Source organism: Echinops telfairi, unplaced genomic scaffold, assembly GCF_000313985.2.
Source record: "Echinops telfairi isolate 266 unplaced genomic scaffold, ASM31398v2 ScPeMD7_3509;HRSCAF=4178, whole genome shotgun sequence".
In the NCBI taxonomy this organism is placed as follows: Eukaryota; Metazoa; Chordata; class Mammalia; order Afrosoricida; family Tenrecidae; genus Echinops; species Echinops telfairi.
In genome coordinates this window covers 6,643,099-6,663,150 of record NW_022107407.1, presented here as the reverse complement: position 1 = coordinate 6,663,150, position 20,052 = coordinate 6,643,099, and the positions used below count along the sequence as shown (strand labels likewise).

Genomic DNA, 20,052 nt, shown 5'->3' with positions numbered 1-20,052 from the left:
CCATCCCTGGAACTCTGGTATGAATCCCACATGGTCATGGTGAATTATTTTTTTCCTTTGTTGTTGGATTATATTGGCTAAGATTTTGTTGAGGACTTTTGCATTTACATTCATGAGAGATATCTGTCCTTGTGGGGCGTTTGCTTGATTTTGGTATTAGGATTGTGCTACATTCACAGAATGAGTAAAAGTTTGCTATCCCTTTCTATGTTCTGGAAGAGTTTGTGTAGGATTGGTGTCAGCTTTTCTCTGAACACTTGGTAGAATTCTGTAAAGGATCTGGACCAGGGCCTTTTTCAGCTGGGAGTTTCTTGATGACCTTGTCTATTTCTTCTTTTGCTATGGGTCTGTTTAAGTTCTTAATGTCTCTGTGCATTCATTTTGGGAGAGAGTGATGATATTCTAGGTATTTGTCCATGTCCTTCAAATTATTGAATTTGTTGGAATATAGTCTTTTGTAGTACTGTGTTACTAATCTTATTATTTCATTAGTGTTTGTGTGACTTCCCCTATTTCATGCCTAATTCTAAATATTGCTGTCTGCTCCTTCTCCTTTGTTAAGTTTGCTAGCATTTTGTCAATTTTTTGACCATTTGTTGATTTTTTAAAATTGTTCTTCTATTGTCCAATTCATTTATCTCCACTCTAATTTTTATGATTTCTTTTCTTTTGCTGTTGGAAGGATTATGCTGTTGGCTCTGTTCCAACAGCTGGAGGTGCTGAACATTATTCTCTCCTATTTTTTCATGTGTGCATTTATTTCAATAAAGTAACCTCTGATAAATGCCTTCGCTGTGTCCAACAGGTTTTGGTATGTTGCGTTGCCATTCTCATTGTTTTCTGGGAATTTCATGGTTTCTTCTCTAATTTGGGCTATTACCCATTCTTTTTTTAGAAGTGTGTTGTTGTTGAGTCTCCAAGTCTTTGTTGTTGTTGTTTTTTCTTCTTTCTATTGCTGATTTCAGCTTTATGACTGTGGTTAGAGAAGACGGTTTGTATGATCTCTGTGTTTGAATTTCTCAAGTTAGTCTTATGTCCCATCACATGATCTATTTTACAATATGAGTCGTGTCATTGGGAAAGAATGTGTATATATTTGATGTTTGTTGGAGAGATCTGACAATATCTAGGTGGTCAAGTTGTTCGGTGGTGTTGTTCAGCTCTTCTGTTTCTTTACTAAGTTTCTTAACTGTTTATCTTTCTTTGAGAGTAGTATACTGAAATCATATACTATATGTGTTGATCTGGTGATTTCTCATTTCATCTCTTCGAGGATTTTGTTGACTAATTTTGAGCGCCTTTCATTGGATTTATACATGTTTATTATATTTACGACTTCTTGTTCTTTTGATCCCATGAACATTATGCAATACCCATTCTTATCTCTCATTATATTATGTACATTGAAGTCTTTTTGTCAGAGATTAATATAGCTACACCTGCTTTTTAAAATTCCATTAGCTTGGTAAATTTTTCACCATCTTTTGACTCTCAGTCTATTTTTGTCTGTGAATTTGAAATGTGTCTCTTCAAGACATCAGATGGATGGATTTTGTTGTCTAATCCAATCTGTTACTCTTTGTCTTTTAATTGGTGAATTTTGACCATTAATTTCCAATTGAATTCAATCTAAATGTAGATTAGTTGCTGTCATAATGTATTATTTGTGTTTGATATTTTCCTTTGTTCCCATTTATAGGTTGGTGTGTGAGTGAGAGGAGTCTATCATTGTCTTCGTTTCTCCATTGGATGTATAATATTTTGGATACTGCTTTCAGTGTGTTGGTTTCCGGCTGGTGTTACTCCTTGTGGTGGTTTCATGTTTTTGTGCTGTAGTTGTTGGTTTTATGCCCATACAGTACTTGAAAGTATTTTTTTGTAATGCTGGCTTTGCTTAAATGTTTCTTCATTTGAGAAAACTTTTATTTCTTCTTTAAATCTGATGGAGAGCTGTGCTGGCTAAAAGATTCTTCGTTCCTGACCCAAATAACAAGGTCCTGTCCTAGATCAAGTTCTTCCTTTTTTTCCCGGGCGAAGTCCACTCTGTAAAGCGACACCCCTGTGGCACCTGATAAATTGTCTCTCAGCCTGCGTGGCTGTGCCACCACCCATAGAGTCTCTGTAGAAGCTGAAACCCATCAATCACCATTCTTCAAAATGCAGTGGAATGTACTATGGCCTGTTACTGGGCTGGCACATCGGACATACTTGAAATCACCTAAAGCTTGTCTTTTTGGATACTTTCAAAGCATAAAAGGACTATTGCTCTTGTATAATGCTAGATCCAAAATAATATTGGTACAATTCCCTCAGAAACAATAGCTACCCTTATCTGCTGCCTAGCATAATGGAAAGGAAAGGAAGCCAGTCAATTCTCAGCCATCCCTACTTGGTGTTCTTCACGTTAAACAATAGGATCTAAATTATTTTCCCAAGAGAGTTGCATCATCCAATGCCACATCCAAAGGAACTCCCACTGGAAAAAAAGGAAGAACTTGATCCATTATAAGACCAATCCATTAGTCTGTATCAGCGATTTAAGAAAACATTTAGACAGTATGGAAAGGTTTTGATTCCCCTGCACCTAATAACTCTTGGTGTTTGGTTTGGGACATTTTATAATGCTGCCATAAAAGGAGTGAAGGTTGTTCCTCTTCTAGAACTCATGGGTTTACCTGACAGCATAGTAAATATTCTCCAAAATTCCCAGAGTGGAAATGCACTAACAGCATATGCCCTGTTTAAGATTGCAACACCTGCCCGATACACTGTGATCCTGGGAGGCACATCATTTACTGTGAAGTATTTGTGAAGTCGTGACTACATGTCAACACCTTCTCCAGTTAAGGAATATCTACAGGAGAGCATGGAAGAGACTAAGGAGCTTATCACAGAGAAAATGGAAGAAACCAAGGGGAGACTCACTGAAAAATTACAAGAAACCAAAGGAAAAGTTTCTTTTAAGAAAAAAGTGGAATACGGAGCCTTTTATAATAGACCATAGAAAATTCATGTACTTTAACCTTTTGGAGACTATAGGGAATGATAAATTCACATTATTATTATTATATTTTGGGTAGTTTCATACATGTGCTAGTTAGATGAGGGTTAAAGAGCCAAGATACTTTTTTAAAGTTAAAGATAGCAAGAAAAATCAATGTTATTTGAAAGGAAAAACTGAACCTAATGTAAGAATCTTCACATCAATAGCAGCATTAAGCAATGGTAAGAGTTCTTTTTCAGAATCTTCAGAAATAGGTTTGCTGCATGTTATGTTTCCCCTGAAATGTATGCAGAAAAGGCAGATGCCTCTGTAGATAGGCTGTTTGTCAGGACTCTTCTTTATGTTATCCAGGAAAGCTTTAATTAAGTGTGGAGGCAATTTATCATCAAACTACCTCACTACACAAACAATATATGATAGCTACATACCAATTATAATATAGATAGATATGAAAACAATTTAATTAAAATTAAGATATCAATGTAAATAAAATTTATTGGTTATATGTAAATGAAAAAATGACCTTTTCAAAATTATTTTTCCTAAAGCTTGTTATAATCAAACATTTTAAGCAAATCTATATAGCAGTTCATCTTCAAAATTGTATATTGGTGGAAATAACCTGGTACATAAAAATTTTGTCCTTTTCAATTCATCTTTCAGAGAAAAGTAGAAATAATTATAATTAAAAAAAAAAGTTCTTGGATTTCGTTTGTTGTGTTTCAACTTTTAGAATGTGTTGCTCCAATTTCTCCTTCCTGCAGGTCTGTGCAGAGAGGCCTGAGCTTATTCTTATATGTTTGCCTCTGTATGCAACTCTCTCATTCTTTTGACCTTTTGTGTTCTTATTTCTCTCATTTGCTGAATTCTACTTGGTTATCTTTGAGTTCTCTGATCCGATTTTCCATTTTTACCATTCTGTTGGTGAGATCATTCAATTTGTTCTTTATTTCTACTATGTCATTCCTTAACTCCTGACTTTCCCTTTAGTGAGGATTCTAGCATCTCTATTTTTTTTATCCATTTTCAGGATCGATACCCTAATTTCTTGAAAGGCCCTAAGCAATACTCATTACCTGGCAACTCAAGGGCTGCTTCTTCTGTATGAACCAATGGTTGTGGGTCACCTTCAGTGATGTACTTTTCTTTCTCTAAATCTTTTGTTGTAACTGCTGGAGTTGGTTGTTGTTTGTGCAGCGTCGAGGATGAACAAAGATCCCATGTAGGATTCTGGGATGTGTGTAGGGAAAGGAGCTGGCTCAGTAGGTTAGTGGAGGAATAAATAGATGCTGGAGGCAATGTTAATTGGGTGAATAGGAGGAATAGGATTTACTTGTTCAGTAGTAGGCTTTAATCAGTGGTGTGAATCATAGGAAGCCTTCCTATTATGTATATTGATTTTTAATGAGTTGGAGAAGAGGATTTTGGGAGATGCAATTTTACTTGGTAAGTTAAAGAAAAGTGTGTGTTACTGAGGTGGAGAAAGCAGGGTATGGAAGTCAGGAAGTCATTGTGGTTGGGGTACATGAGTGGTATATTAAATCTACTCATCATTTATTGACCCTGTATATTATGTAGTGAGAGTGCAGTCCTTCCTTTATTGTGTTTATAACATCACGGTACTTTATGGTGGATTTCTGCAAAACTCAGAACTATCTGCCCCTTACCTGTATTCCCAATGTGTAAATAGTATATTGTAGTGGGTGTCTCAGGGAGGAGGGGCTTCCAATCAATTTGACTAAGGAAGGACCATGGTTCCCTGTGGCCAAAGGCTACCTAGCCAGGGGCAAGGAAACCCAGAAACCCAGAAATGCCAGGTTCAGTTTCCTGTATTGGGGAAAGTTTTGCATTTCCTTTCTCAGAAGAAAATAGAAACCAATCTAACAACCTCTTTGAGCCCGCTGCTTGTTTGAGCTGTGTTTCTGTCTCACTGGGGCCTGGTCCTTTTCTATATGACTGGGCTTATCTATCTGGAGAGCCAGGCCATAACCTTTCAGCACAGTCCTGCAGTGTTTTGAGTCTGGATCCCACTTTAAATTCCCCTGATTGGGCTGCTTTAGCAGGAGTGGTGTGGGGACGTGGGACAGGGTACCTGCTGCAAATGGAGAAGGGAGCTCAGCAGTGCAGGGAAAGGGAAACCTCAGTGGGGTTCTGCTGCATTCCCTAAGGGTAATAATCTGAGTGTGAAGTCTGAAACAATGTCTCAGTGCCCTGTGTCTGTGTCCTCCTTCTAAATCCCCTGGGTTGGTCTGCTGTGGTAAGAGGGAAGGGAGCCTGCTATAACCTGAGAGGGAATTTACAGAGGGGAATTCACACATGAGGGAGAGAGGGAGACCTCAGCAGGAAATCAACAGAATCTCACAGTGCTGAAAATCTATATTCTCTGTCTAAATTCCCAGACTTGACCTTTTTACCAGTTCCTCTCAGAGCCACAGGTATATAGGTATAAGTAGGGGATTCTACTTCAGTGCCATCTTCTCTCAGAAGTATTTTTGCTTTACTTTACTACTCAATTTTATTTTTCAGACCTCTGTTCTCTGAATTTTCTTTGGTTAATATTATTTTGTTCATAAATCCTAAATGCAATCCTTCCTTGGCTTTATGGGTGTCATAAAGATAGTTTGGTTTGCTTTACTTTTTGTTTCTGCATAATCTGTTTCTCTTAAATTTTGTTTTCTGTGTGTATTGCATTTTTTCTTTCATGTTAGAAGATTTCTTCAAGAATCTTGTGTCACCCCAAGGTCTGTTGCATAACATAATCCACAAATACTGTGTTGTTTGTTTGTTGCACTTGAGTGAATAAGTGACTTGGTTCTAAACTTCTATGAGCAGTCATTTAAGGTACAACCATTGGTATTTACTCATTCAGAGGAATGAAGAGTGATGAAAACTGAAAGACTTATGAAAATAATTAGTTCAATAGGGTAATGGATCAAGCATATTTCTCTCTCCAGAACCCTAAAACCAGAACAACATGGTGCCCAGCTGCCAATATCAACTGCTATGAAAAGGATCACATTAGAAAATCTTGGTTTATAGTGGCAGAAAATGTGAATCAAATCTCAAAATCATAAAAGAGACCAAGTTTACTGATTGGATAAAGAGAGTGGGGTGCCCTCAACAATAGCTGTGTTAGTCTGGGTGGACTTGAGAAACGAATTCATAGACACTCATATGTGTTTAAGGGAGAGGTTTATATACAAGAGGAATGGAACTTTGAGAAAACATCCCAACTCAGTCCAGTCCAAGGCTATATGTCTGATATTAGCTCATATGGTGCAATACCAATTAGTCCGATATGAAGTACTCTTCAGACTCACAAAACACATGTAATTGAGCCAAATGCAGGACAGTCACAAGCCAGTGGGAAGAAAGTCTTTGGGTCCAGTGACGTTGTAAGCATCTCAGTGCTGGCAGGGGTCTCTCTGTGGCTTCTCCAGCATCAGAGGTCTGGTTGCATCCAGGTGGCTTGTCTTATGCCATGTTTCCCAGGAAGTAGCACAGAGAGAGAGAGAGAGGTGTCTTCTGCCTCCAAGGAGGAAGTACCAGATTTCGCCATGCCCACACAGAAGCCTCATTGGCTATCTCCAGAATGACAGCCTAGACTCCACCCCTACAGTCTTAATCCTTAAATTGACAGCAGATTAGGTGACTACCACAATAGCCTTAAGTCATCTTTCAGGAGTTGAACTGAAGCATTACCCCTGAGGTAGAATTATGAGCCAGTTAAGATTAAAAGGGCAACATTTACTCAATGACAATGTTCAAAGAGTTAGGAAAGAAAGAGGAATGAGAAAAAGAAATACAGGATGAAAGTGAAATCACTGGTGGTATGTTGAGGGGATTTCAGTGTGTGAGTAGAAATAAAATGTATATGATTTTTTTTTAATGTAAAACTAAAAATTTGCTCTGGATGCCTTCATAATGAAAAGTTAAAAAACAACAACAACCTTTGTTTACTGAATGTTTTGACAGTGTTTGTCCACTAAATTTCCTTGTGGGGTTTTCTGGCTGGAGCATTAATTGAGGGACCACTAATGTTAGTATTTTTTTAATACTTATTCTTAGCTTGGTCATATTCATTTAAGAATACTATGAATCTCCTCCTTGAAGAAGGAACATTGGTTTTCAATACATATGAGGACAACAATCATAAAGAAGTGGAAGTCTTAGCTTACAATGTTCAATATACATATGTTCACATAATACTGCTCTTGTGAAGAATGGATTTATGACAACCAAAAATACTTTACCAAATAATACTTAATGGATGAAACGTTCGATTTTCCATGAGGTGGAGGAAAGGAAGTTTCCCAGAGGCAAGGATTTTAGATATTTCGTTTTTTTTTAAAGAGAGATGTTTAACCATGTCTCCTTGTTTCTGCCTCCCTTTGTTTACTCTCAGTGGCAGGTGATTTGGTTATTTAGCCTTCTTAGCATTCATGGTTTAGATTTACTCAGTGCATGGCTTTTTTTGACTGTACGTTTAGCATTTGACTTTCTAGATTTGTTAAGGAAGTTACTTTTCATCCATTTGCTCTCCAGCTTCCAAAATATGTTTGTACTCTTTCCTTCTCTCCATTTTGGTGGGTTTGTTGTTGTTCTTGTTGGTGTCATTGAGTCGGTTCTGACCCGTTGCAGCCCTTTGTACAGCAGAATGAAATATTGCCATTCTTGCAATTGTTCCTATACCTGAGCCCATTGTTGTAGCCACAGTGTAAATTCATCTAATTTTGATCCTTCCTCTTTTTCACTGCCCTTCCACTTTACTAAACATGATGTCCTTCTCCAGGGACTGGTCTATCTTGACAATATACCCACATGGTGGCCTTACATCTTTCAAGACAAATTAGTTTGTCCTTTTAGCATTCCATGATGCTTTCAATATCCTTATCCAGCACAACAATTCAAATACATTGATTTTTCCTTGATTTTTTTGGGTACAATGTCCAATTTTCACATACATATAAAGCAGTTGAAAAACCATGGTTTGCGTCAGTTGCACCTCAGCCCTCATAGTAACATTTGAGTAAAGCTATGGGTCAAATTCAGTTTATGAATTTGTTATTATAGCATAAGTTTATGTTATTAAAGTATCTTTTAGTTTACGTTATTATCCGAGTTTATGGTATTGACAGTATCTGAGTTAGTTAGTTTATTGTGCCAACCTGCCAATGAGCACATGTGGGTTTAATTGAAGGGCAGAGAGATAAATTACTCATTGACCCTCGCCTTTCTAGTTCTCGGGTCTCTTGCTTTCTAATGGTCGGACCAGGGCACAGCTGCCCTAGCATTTCCCTGCTTCAGCTTGCAAGACTCACTTCCTGCAAGACATCCCCAAGGAGAAGCCACATGGACCTACCCCGATGCAGCACTGGGTGCTGGAGCACCCATTTGGAGACCTCTGCCAGTGCTGAGATGTTTACACATTCACTTACTCGGCTTTCCCCCTGCATTCAGCATCCTTATGTCTGTTTTGTGAGATGGAGGAGGACTTTGTGGATGGGTGTTGGACATATGGGTTAATGTTGGGCTTGTGGGCGTGGGCAGCGCTGGTTTGGGATGCTTTCTTTATGCACACTTAACCTTTATATAAAACTCTCTCTTACACATGAGTTTCTGTGGATTTGGTTCTCCAAAGTATCCAGACTAACACAGTATCTTAAATGTAGCTTTATAGGATACTTGGGAAGAAACAAAAAGAGATGTGTATGTCTTCACACCATTATATTTTTTTATAAAGAATATTTTTTAATGCTTGTTGATTGTTCAGATCCTTGCTAAAAAACAATAATAGCATTTGCTTGAAATATTTTATTCCATGAAAATGTTGGGGAAGGAAAATACTGTACTCCACTATGGCAGTTTGCCAGAAGCCTAATCCTAGAACAGCACAATAAACACAGCTACAATGAATTAGTATACACAGAGTCAATGTACCAAAAAGAACTAGTTGATATTCGACCATTCCAAGTGGTAGCATATGAATAAGAACCAATGGTGCTGAAGGAAGTAATTCAAACGACCCTGAATGCATCAGCAAAAACCAAGGTTCCAGGAATTGACAGAATTCCCATTAAAGTGTTTCAACAAGATGATGAAGCAATGGAAACACTCTTGAGTCTATGCTGGGAAATTTGGAAGATTGCTACTGGACCAACTGACTGAAAGAGATACGTATTTGTGCCCATTCAAAAGAAAGGTGACCAAGAGAATGCTTTAACTTAGAATTATATCATTGATGTGATAGTTAGGGTTTGTTTGTTTGTTTTTTAAAAATCACTTTATTGGGGGCTCTTATAACAATCCATACATCAATTGTATCAAGCATATTTGTACATATGTTGCTATCATCATTTTCTAAACCAATAGTTAGGTTTTTTTGTGCCAACATAGCACCCATAAGAAGATATGGATAAAGTCTAGCCTATAAATTAGGTCACAGACTCATAGTACCTCCTAGTGGGTGTGGCCTTCTCATAAGGAAGATCCTGGGAACTTCCCCTCTCTCTCTGCCTTCACCTTCCTGCTGGCAAGTCACTTGGAGACCTGCCAGACTCCTGAATATGTGGCCACCGCCACTGGATCCAAAAGACTTTTCACCCACTGGCCTGTGATCTTCCTGCACTTTGCATCATTGCTTGTTGTTGTGTGAGTCTAAAGATGGATTTATGGATCAGTATTGGACTTCCAGACCTGAACTTGACTGGACTGAATGTTTTCCTGATATACAAGTATTTCTTGATATTAATCTCTTTAATATACATACATGACTGTCCTTGGATTTGTTTCTCTAGTCAACCTGGCCTAACACAATTGATACTGCACACAAGTAAAATCTTGCTTAAAATCTTTCAATAATGGTTGGAGCAGTACATTTACAGCAGGACAACTGCCAGTAGTTTAGACCAGATTCAGAAGAGGACTTGTAACAAGGGATATCATTGCTGATGTCAGATTTTGGCCCAAAGCAAAGAGTACCAGAAATATGCTTACTTTTACTTCATGGACTGTGCAAAGGCATTCAACTGTATGGACCATAATAAACTGCAGATAATCTTGAGAAAAGTGAGAATTCCAGAACACATAATTGTGCTCATGAGGAACTGTGTGTGGATCAGGATACAGTTGTGCAAACAGAACAAGGGCATATTTGCATGATTTAAAATCACGAGAGGTGTGCATCAGGGTTGTATTCTTTCACCATACTTGTCCAATCTGTATGCCAAGCAAGTAATCAGAGAAGCTGGGTTATATAAAGAAGACTGGCATTACGATTGGATGAAGGACTGTTAACAATCTGATATGCAAATTATACAACCTTGCTTGATGAAATGATCCACTTGCTGATGAAGAGCAAGGATTTTAGCCTTCAGTATGGATTACAACCCAATATAAGGAAAACCAAAATCCTTACTACTGGACCAGTAGGTAACATCATGATAAATAGAGAAAAGGTTGAAGTTGCCAAGTATTTTGTATTACTTGGATCCACAATCAACACTCATGGAAGACACAATCAAAAGGTTAAAAGATGTATTGCAATAGGTAAATCTGCTTCACAAGACCTCTTTAGAGTATTGAAGAATGAGAATGTTACTTTGAGCACCAAGGCATTCCTGACCAATCCATGGTCTTCTCCATTGCATCATATGTATGTGAAAGTTGGAGGTTGAATAAGACCCTAGTAGAAATGATGCTTTTGTATTTGGATGCTGGAGTAAAATATTGAAAGTACCATGAACTGCTAAAAGGACAAATTGATCTGTATTGGAATTAATAAGACTAGAGTGCTCCTTAGAGGCAAGCATGGCAAGATTTGTCTTACATACATTGGACATAGTATTAGAAGACACCAGTCCCTATATAAGGAAAGCATGTTTAGTAAAGTGGAAGGGTGGTGAAAAAAGAGGAAGGTCCTCAAGGGATGGATTGACACAGTGACTGCATCAATAGGCTGAGGGACAGGAACAATTGTGAGGACAGTGAAGGACTGTGCGGTGTTGTGTTCTGCTGTGCATAGGGTAGGAATCAACTCATTGGCACCTAACAACACAACAGCCTTCATGGGTCAAATGCTGTCCTTCAGGATTTACATATAATGTGTTTAGTTCGCTTAAGAGGCCTGTATGATCAATTATTTCTTTGATTTATTTTATGTTGCCTGTGGAGGATCAGATGAAGAGTATTGATCACCGATAGTTAACTGATTCATAATGTGTTGAAACTCAGAATCTGTTTTAGGCTGGATTGTCTGGAGAAACAAGAACACTGGCAATCATATAGGTCTAAGAGAGAACTTTATATTAAGAAGTAATTTTATATCAACAAGGTGTCCCAGCCCAGTCCAACTCAAGTCCATTGGTCCAATGCTAACTGGGGCTCTCTCATGTAGCTGCAGGCTGATGATGCAGAAACGTGAATCATGAAGCATGAAAGTCATGGGCTAGTGGGCTAGTCACATGAATCTAAGGTCAATGGGAACATGGCAGGGCACTGACAGCTCTCAGGGTCTGAGACCCACATGCAGCTGACCCCTGAAGGCAGACACAGAATCCAAGCAAACAGGAAGGTGAAAGGCAAAAGAGAAAGAGGTTCCCAGTGTCTCTCTTATATAAAGGACACACCTCCAAGGATACATCATCAAGCTATGACTTAATTGTTAGGCTGGACTCTACGTCCACACTTTCATCCATGTAGAAGTTGAGATGAAATCTAACCATCACAGATGGGAATAAAATCGAAAGGAATTGATCAAGAATATTCAGCTGGTAAGAACTGTATTGGAACTCAGAATTTTACTGAAAGACTGCCCTTCATGTTCCGTCAGAATTTTTCTTTGCCAATAAATATACCTTTTAAATAACTAAATGAAAGATTACATTTGTAGAAGTGGTAAGAGAGATCAAATCAAATAAACAATCCATTGTTGACCTGTGATAAGTAAAACAATGACAAGAATCAAGTAAAATGGTAAGGACATCTTCCGTCAGTGTAATATTTTAGTTATATTTAAACCAAACATATATATATATATTTAAAATAAACATATTTAAAAAACGACAATCAATCAGTTCTTTAGTGACACATACAAGTTTAAAACAAGTCTTTAAGATATTGTGAAACCGGTGGCCCTGAACCTCTGGAGGATGAAATCGATTTCGCTGATGCATCATTATCACGTCAGCTGATGTTGAGTCAGCTCTGACTCGTAGTGACCCATGGACAACAGATACATGTACTGGACTTCTGCCATCTTCATGATTCATGGAATTGTTGAGTCCGTTGTGTATTGTGTATGTTGGGAGCCTTCCAACGTAAAGGACTCCGTTTTCAGAACTCAGTCAGATAATGTTCTGTCATGATCCACAGGGTCTCCACTGGATACTTTTTAATAGCAGTTAATTGAACCTCTTGCTATTCTAGCTTAGTCTGTGGGTAGCCTTGTTGGCATTTGAAATACCCTGGCATAGTTTTCAGCATCATACCAATGTGAATGCCATGACAGTATGACAAACTGTCAGGTGAATGCTAATGCTGTTATGAAAAGGAAACTTGTGGCACATTAACAAGCCTCTTAACCAAATTCTAGCTAACATGTTAGTGACTGGAACCCACTATATCTACTTTAAGAGAGAAATATGTTGCAGAAGAGTCATTTCTAAGGTATTGTATGTTTGTCATGTTCCCTGAGTATTGATGGAGGGCATCACACAGCGGCTTTCATTGCCAGTCATGAGAGATAATGCAGCAAGATAAAACTAAAATGTTTGTATTTGAGAGCCTCTAGGGCTCAGGAAAGACTGTGATCTTGCTCTACTGAATATAGAAAGAGAAGAAACTGAACAAAAATGTTGAACATATCATAAACCAATTTTCATAATTGAAATCAAAAAAGTGTAAATTTCATATAGTGCCATAATGAATTCCATAAAAGATTGATGAGCTTGACTTGTATTTTGTGAGCTTGTGTTTTGTTTTTATAGTGAAGTTATCTGAAAGTTAATTAAAAGCAAAATGCCAGGTGTTGGAACAAGGGTGTAAAGATGCTATTTCCTGTAGAAAAACTTACAAGGATGTATAGATGCTATTTCCTATAGAAACCCTTTGTGTGTGTGTGTGTGTGTGTGTGTGTGTGTGTGTGTGTGTGTAAATTTGTTTCCATCCAGATGAAAGTATTAGGTAGCAGTTCTGGTCTGCCCCATAGGATACTATTACTTGAAATCAACTTGATGGAGTTGATCCATTATAACAATAACCATTGAGAATAATTGGCTTTATATTTAATAAACTGTAACACACATGATCACCACTTGGCTTTATTCAGTTGGGAACAAAACTCAACTTGGACTTTCTGGGAGTTAGCAAATGTAATTTAGCCCTTAGGAGATTTTTTACTTGTTTTCCCTTTTAACTTTCTGACTTGCTAAAATCTAGGAAAGAGATTGTAGACAGAGAGGAGATTAGTAACTTCACCAAGGTACTATCCAGAAAATGACAAAATGAAGTTTCATATTTGCAATGCCTCCCTACTATTTGCTTGTCAGGGATAAGAAATGGTAAACTTAGTAATGTTTTATGTACGGAATTTCCTTGGGAATTAAGACGTTTGTGATGTGCTTAATACATCATGCTGGGCTTTACTGATGTTGTCATTGATGCTTATTATTTTAATAATTTCTTATTCAGTGAGATGGAGCCTGGGTATTTGTCAGTTTGTCATACTGTGGTGGCTTGTGTGTTGCTGTTGCTGGAAACTATGTCACTGGTATCTAAAATATTAACACGGTCACTCAAAGCCAACAGGGTTCAGTGGAAATTGCTGACTAAGAGCAGACAATGAAAATGGACCCAACTACCAACTTTGGGGGAGGTAACTGCTGAAAACATTAGGCACAGTTTTAAAGCATTGCCAGATACTACAGGACTAATGAACGGAAGCAGAACATTGTCAGAGAGCGCTGGAGCCTGGGCCCCTCGGATCATGTGATGGAGGAGGACCTTCTTTTCTTTTATAAAAAATCATTTAATTGGGGGCTCATACAACTTTTATCACAATCCATACATGCATCCATTGTGTCATGCACAATTATTTGTACATTTGTTACCCTCAGCATTCTCAAAACATTTGCTTTCCACTTTAAGCCCCGGGCATCAGCTCCTCATTTTTCCCTTCCCTCCCCACACCCACCTCCCTCATTAACCCTCCCGGTACCGGCACTCTCACCAGTGGTCTGGAAGGGATCATCGTCCTGGATTCCCTGTGTTTCCAGTTCCTATCTGTACCAGTGTACATCCTCTTATCTAGCCGGATTTGTAAGGTAGAAATGGGATCATGATAGTGTGGTAAGGTGGAGGAGGAAACATTTAGGAACTAGAGGAAAGTTGTGTTATTTCATTGTTGCTACATTGCACCCTGACTGGCTCATGTCCTCCTCACTACCCTTCTGTAAGGGGATAACCAGTTGCCTACAGATGGGCTTTGGGTCCCCACGCCACACTCCCCATCATTAACAATGATATGATTTTTTTTGTTCTTTGATGCCTGATACCTGGTCCCTTTGACACCTTGTGATCCCACCGCTGGTGTGCTTCTTCCATGTGGACTTTGTTGCTTCTGAGCTAGATTGCTGCTTGTTTACCTTCAAGCCTTTAAGACCCCAGACACTATATCTTTTGATAGCCAGGCTACATCAGCTTTCTTTGTCCCATTTGCTTATGTACCCCCTTTGTCTTCAGCGATTGTGCCGGGAAGGTGAGCATCATGGAATGCGAGTTTAATAGAATAAAGTGTTCTTGCATTGAGGGAGTATTGAGTGGAGGCCCAATGTCCTTCTGCTACCTTAATACTAAACCTATAAATATAACACATAGATCTATTTCCCCATCCTCATATATAAATATACTTACATATGCACATGCCTTTATTTAGACCTCTACAAATGTCCTCTGCCTCTAGCTCTTTCCTCTAGTTCCTTTTATTTTACTCTTGTTCCACTATAATGTTCAGCCTTCATTTGGGTTTCAGTACTTTCTCACTGTTACATTACCCTTAATCACGCCCTACCAGGCCTCCTACACCCTCCTCACCATCTATTTGGATCACTTGTTGTTCTCTTGTCCCTGGGTTGGTTAACACCACTTCCTTTCCCCCCACCTTCCCCTCTCCCATGTCCCCCCTGGAACTGTCAGTCCCATTGTTTTCTCCTCCAGATTATTCAAGCTTTTCTTTGTTGTTGTTGCATTGTGCTTTTATTGTTTTGTTTTTTATCATTGGCTTTTTGTTGTTTTGTTGCTTGGTTTTGCTCTGTCTTGTTTTTGTGCATGTTATTACCTCTGCAGGTCTGTCTAAATAAGTTAGGCTGGAGCTTCTTTTCTTTATTGGAGTCAACCATGGTGACATGAATCAGTTAAATCCTGTGGGAGTGGAGCCTTCAGGATCTTCATTTTCTAATGGTGCATGAATCAAGATAAGGAGATACAGAACGGATCTGAAAGAAAGGAGACAAGAGAAACTTCCTCTTTGTGTAAGGCATGAATCATAAATACTATATGACTTCCATGAGCTCCTGTTTATTTGAGAGTGAGAGCGAGCTTTGGCAAAATTAAGAAAGAAGCCAAGACTGACAGTGAACTGACTAGGAGGATTGTACCTATGTTAAAATGATTAATGTGAATGAAGAAAATATGAATGAATTTATAAAGATAAAAGTTCAAGACTATAATGTGCTGACAGAAAAACCAGGTGTCAAATGAGCATAAGGATTTAATTTTTTTTTATTCTGGAGAGTCAAAACCAATCAGATCATTGATTTCTCTTGTATCCTTCAAGAATTTTTGGAACTCAACTCATTATCAGAATGACTCTCAACAAGGACTGAGAGTTACAGCAGAAGCACATGGGCTCAAGCATCTTGGTCACCACATAGCATCCATTTCTTTCTTTTCCAAGCTCCATCTCCCTACAGTGTGGTCAAATGCATAAATCAGATACTACCAGATTGTAACAGATAGCTGATGCTGCTTCCATCTGAATGCCGCTTATCTCTGATTCCTCACTGTTTCTTTTCCCTTTAAGATTTTGGCTGACCCAACTCTCCAGTAGCTATAGTCCTTCTGTGTTTCATCATGTTCCACTAGTAACCATATATGGAGAAATCACCGTCCTCGTTAAATAATCCCTCAAACATGCCTGTCTCATGTTCTCAAGTCTCATAGAGGTTTTAGTTAAGCAATTCTTTTTAATTTTTAATGCAGTTTCTTTCCCAATGACTCAGATATGAAATCATGGAATTTGGACTTAAGAACCATCTGAATGATAGCTATTGAGTTATATTCAGAATCTATTATTTATTTCACATTGGAGTATTTTCCTAATCTCATGTTATTCACCTCAATTTACTTTTTATTTAGAATGAATTAAATCAGGGGGAAGTGCCATGGTTTGTCCTGCAGGCAAAACCTTTACTATTTAGCCAAGTATGACTGAATTGAAAGAAACATGTATTTGGAACTGCAAATATACACCTCCATGAAACCTTTAATGCACCTGGGAGAAACATAATAGTTGTTTAATAGATAATTTAAGCATAACATGTTACATTTACATCATTTTTCCAAGCATGCTAAGCTATTTATATAATTCTTCCTTCCAAGGAACCTTAAAGGGAGAACAGGCTATTGAAGATGTTTTCCTTGTTGTTGTTAAGTGTTATTGAGTCTATCCAACTTATAGTGACCCTATGTATAATAGAACGAAACATTGCTAAGTCCTGTGCCATCCTCACAAGTGTTCCTGTGCTTGAGCCCATTTTTGCTGCCACTGTGTCCATCCATCTTATTGAGGGCTTTCCTTCTTTGGGCTGCTTTACAAAGCATGGTATCATTTTCCAGGGACTGGTCTCTCCTGATAACATGTCAAAAGTACATTCAAGATGAAGCCTCATCACGCTTGCTTCTTTGGAGCAAACTGGCTGTAGTTCTTCCAAGCAGATTTGTTCATTATTTTGGCAGTCCATGATACTTACAATACCATTCACCATCACTGTGATTGGATTGCATCGATTTTTCTTTGGTCTTTCTACTCAGTGTCTAACTTTCCTTAGATTTTCCCTTAGATTTAATAAATTTAGTCTGTACAATTCTTTCTAATACTACACGATTCAGTTAGACAAGTACTTTTTGTTTAATTTCTTTAAAAATTCATCTTTGACAACGAGTGTTTTACATTTTTCCTATTTTCCATCAATGCTCAACTGCTACTCAATTACCTTTTCCCATAGTGCCTCTTTATTTAATCTCATTCTGTTACTAAAAATATATTTTTAGTCAGAAGTGACTTAATGGCAGCAAGTATGTTTTTTTTCCTTTGATCTTCTTCATATTCTCTTCCTCCATCCCTTTGCTCCCTCTGAAACTTTATTGCATTAGTCCAAAAGGACTTTGTTCTACCTCTCTTACTCAGCCTTGCTTTATGTCAATGTTTTCCAGAGTGGGTGACACTGCAACCTGGGGGTGCTGAAGCAATCCAGTGGGCTGGAGAAGCAGATTCCTACACTTTTCCATGGGTATGGGTTATAGTACAAACGTTTTTAATCGTCAGTGGGATACTATTTTGTTTTGTTTTCTTGCCAAATAATCTGGGAACCTGTGCTTTGTACCAATAAATATACTTTCCTGCCAGAATTTGAAATCAGGAAGTGTGTTATTATTGGCTATCAAGAAAAACCAATTGTCTAGAGTGAGATATGATTTATCTTTTATGTGAAACCTTCTAAAAGTACAGTTACCACAAATGCCTTAAGGTTGCATGTCGGTGATAGACAATAGATAGATGTTGTCAATTTCAGTGGAGATCTGGAATAATCCCCTTAACAAGCATTCATCCTCTGGCAACACTTAAAAACTCAGACTTTCCAAGCTGAAATGGATTAAATAGAAGACTAGGAAAGATGTATATGTATATAATTCTGTGAGTACCATTTATTCCAAGGATGGATATCAACTAAGTAATGAAGGTTGATGCAACATGTCAGAGAGCCCTGAATCAAGAATCAAATACCTTTTCAGTTTTTTTTTAACCACATACCATCTCTTTAATCTTGGGTAGGTCACCTCTATTTCTCAACTAACCTTCATTGCAATTCTTCACAAAATAAGAATATTTGCTCTACCTATATCATAATGTTTTTATGAAAATAAAAGGAGATAATACACCCACTTCACACTTACTGACCAACCAGTTATCTGAAAATTTCCATTTATGACAACTTGTAGTGTTTCTGATTGTTCAGGTCCCATAAAGACTGTGACTGGGACCAGGGTGCCCTCTGCATGCCTCCTCAAATTATATAGCAGAGATTCCAGTGACAGCTAGGCCATGCAAAGATTGCTGGTTGATCAGCCATGGGATGCCTTCCCTTGTTCCCACACCATGTCTCAGTCTAGCCATAGAGGGAAGAGGGTGAGAATAGAGTGATAGATCAGGAGGGGGACTAGGACACACCAAAGGTGCCAAGCATCTGAGGTGACGAGAAATACCATGGTTTGGGTCAGACACACTTTATTGCTTTTCAATAATCTAAGAAGGCCTTGTGCAGTAGATTTACTCAATACTACGCATCATTTGATCTATTGACTGATGCTTCCATCAGAATTGATTGTGGAAACAAGCCAGACAAAATCCATGACAACTTTAAACTTTTGAGCATTTATCATGATGTTACCCATTGGTCCAGTTGTGAGGATTCTGGTATTTTGTACATCCATACAAAAGGCTGAAATCCTTGATCTTCATCAGCAAGTGCCTCAACTCCTCCTCACTTTCTGCAAGCAAAGTGTGTCCTCTGCAAATCACAAGTTGTTAATAAAACTTTTTCCAATCTTGATACCACATTCTTCTTTATAGAAGCCAGCTTCTTGTACTATTAGTGCAGCATACAGATTGAATAAGTATGGTGAGAAGATATAACCCTGACACACATCTCTTCAGATTTCATACCACACAGTATTCTCTTGTTTTGTTCATACAACTACCTTTTGATCTCTTGATCCATATACAGGTTCCATATGAGCACAATTAAATGTTCTGGAATTCCCCCTCTTCTCAAAGATATCTATAGTTTGTTATGATTGACCCAGTACAATGCCTTGGCATAGTTAATAAAATACAAGTTCACGTCTTTTGGAATTCTCTGCTATTAGGCAAGATCCATCTGTCATCAGCAATGCTATCCTTGTTCTAAGACCTCTTCCAACTTCAGCCTGCACTTCCCTATCAATATATTGCTACAACTGTTGTTAGATGATCTTCAGCAATATTTTTCTTGCATGTGATATTACTGCTATTGTTCTATAATTTGAGCATTCTGTTGGGTCACCTTTCTTTGAAATGGGTACATATGTGGATCTCTTCAAGTCACTTGGCCACATAGCTGTCTTCCAATTTTCTTGGCATAGATGGATAAGTGCTTCATCAACTTGTTGAAATATTTCAATTGGTATTCCATCAATTCCTGATTGCTGACTTTGGTGGATGCTTTTAGACCGCTTGAACTTCTTCCTTCAGCACCATTGGTTCTTGTTCATATGCTAACTCTGGAGATGGTGGAATGTCGACAAGTTCTTTTTGGCACAGTGACTCTGAGTATACTTGCAATCTTTTTTGGTGCTTTCTGTATCATTCAATGTTTTGCCCATTAAAGCTTTCAATATTGTAATTTGAGGCTTTGATTTTTTCTTTAGTTCTTTCAGTTTAAAATAAGCTAAGTGTGTTTTTCCTTTTTAATTTTCTGAAATCTAGAACTGTGCATATTTCATTATAGTTTTTTTAATTTTGTTTTCTTGCGATACCCTTAGGTTCAGCTGTTTGACTTCATTTCTTCCATTTGCCTTAACTACTTTACAGAGAAACAAGTTTCAGAGTCCCTTCTGACATTCAATTTCTTCTTTCCTTTATGTCTTTTTAATGACCTTTTGCTTTCTTCATGAATGATGATCTTGATGTCCTTCCTGAGCTCATAAAGTCTTCTTCCTCTAGTGTTTAATGC

General features: G+C 38.0%; 1 pseudogene; it reads left to right on the top strand.

The window, feature by feature from the left end:
• The first annotated feature begins 2,157 nt into the window (after positions 1 to 2,157).
• Positions 2,158 to 3,004, top strand: LOC101656615 (annotated as a pseudogene).
• Positions 3,005 to 20,052: the final 17,048 nt, after the last annotated feature.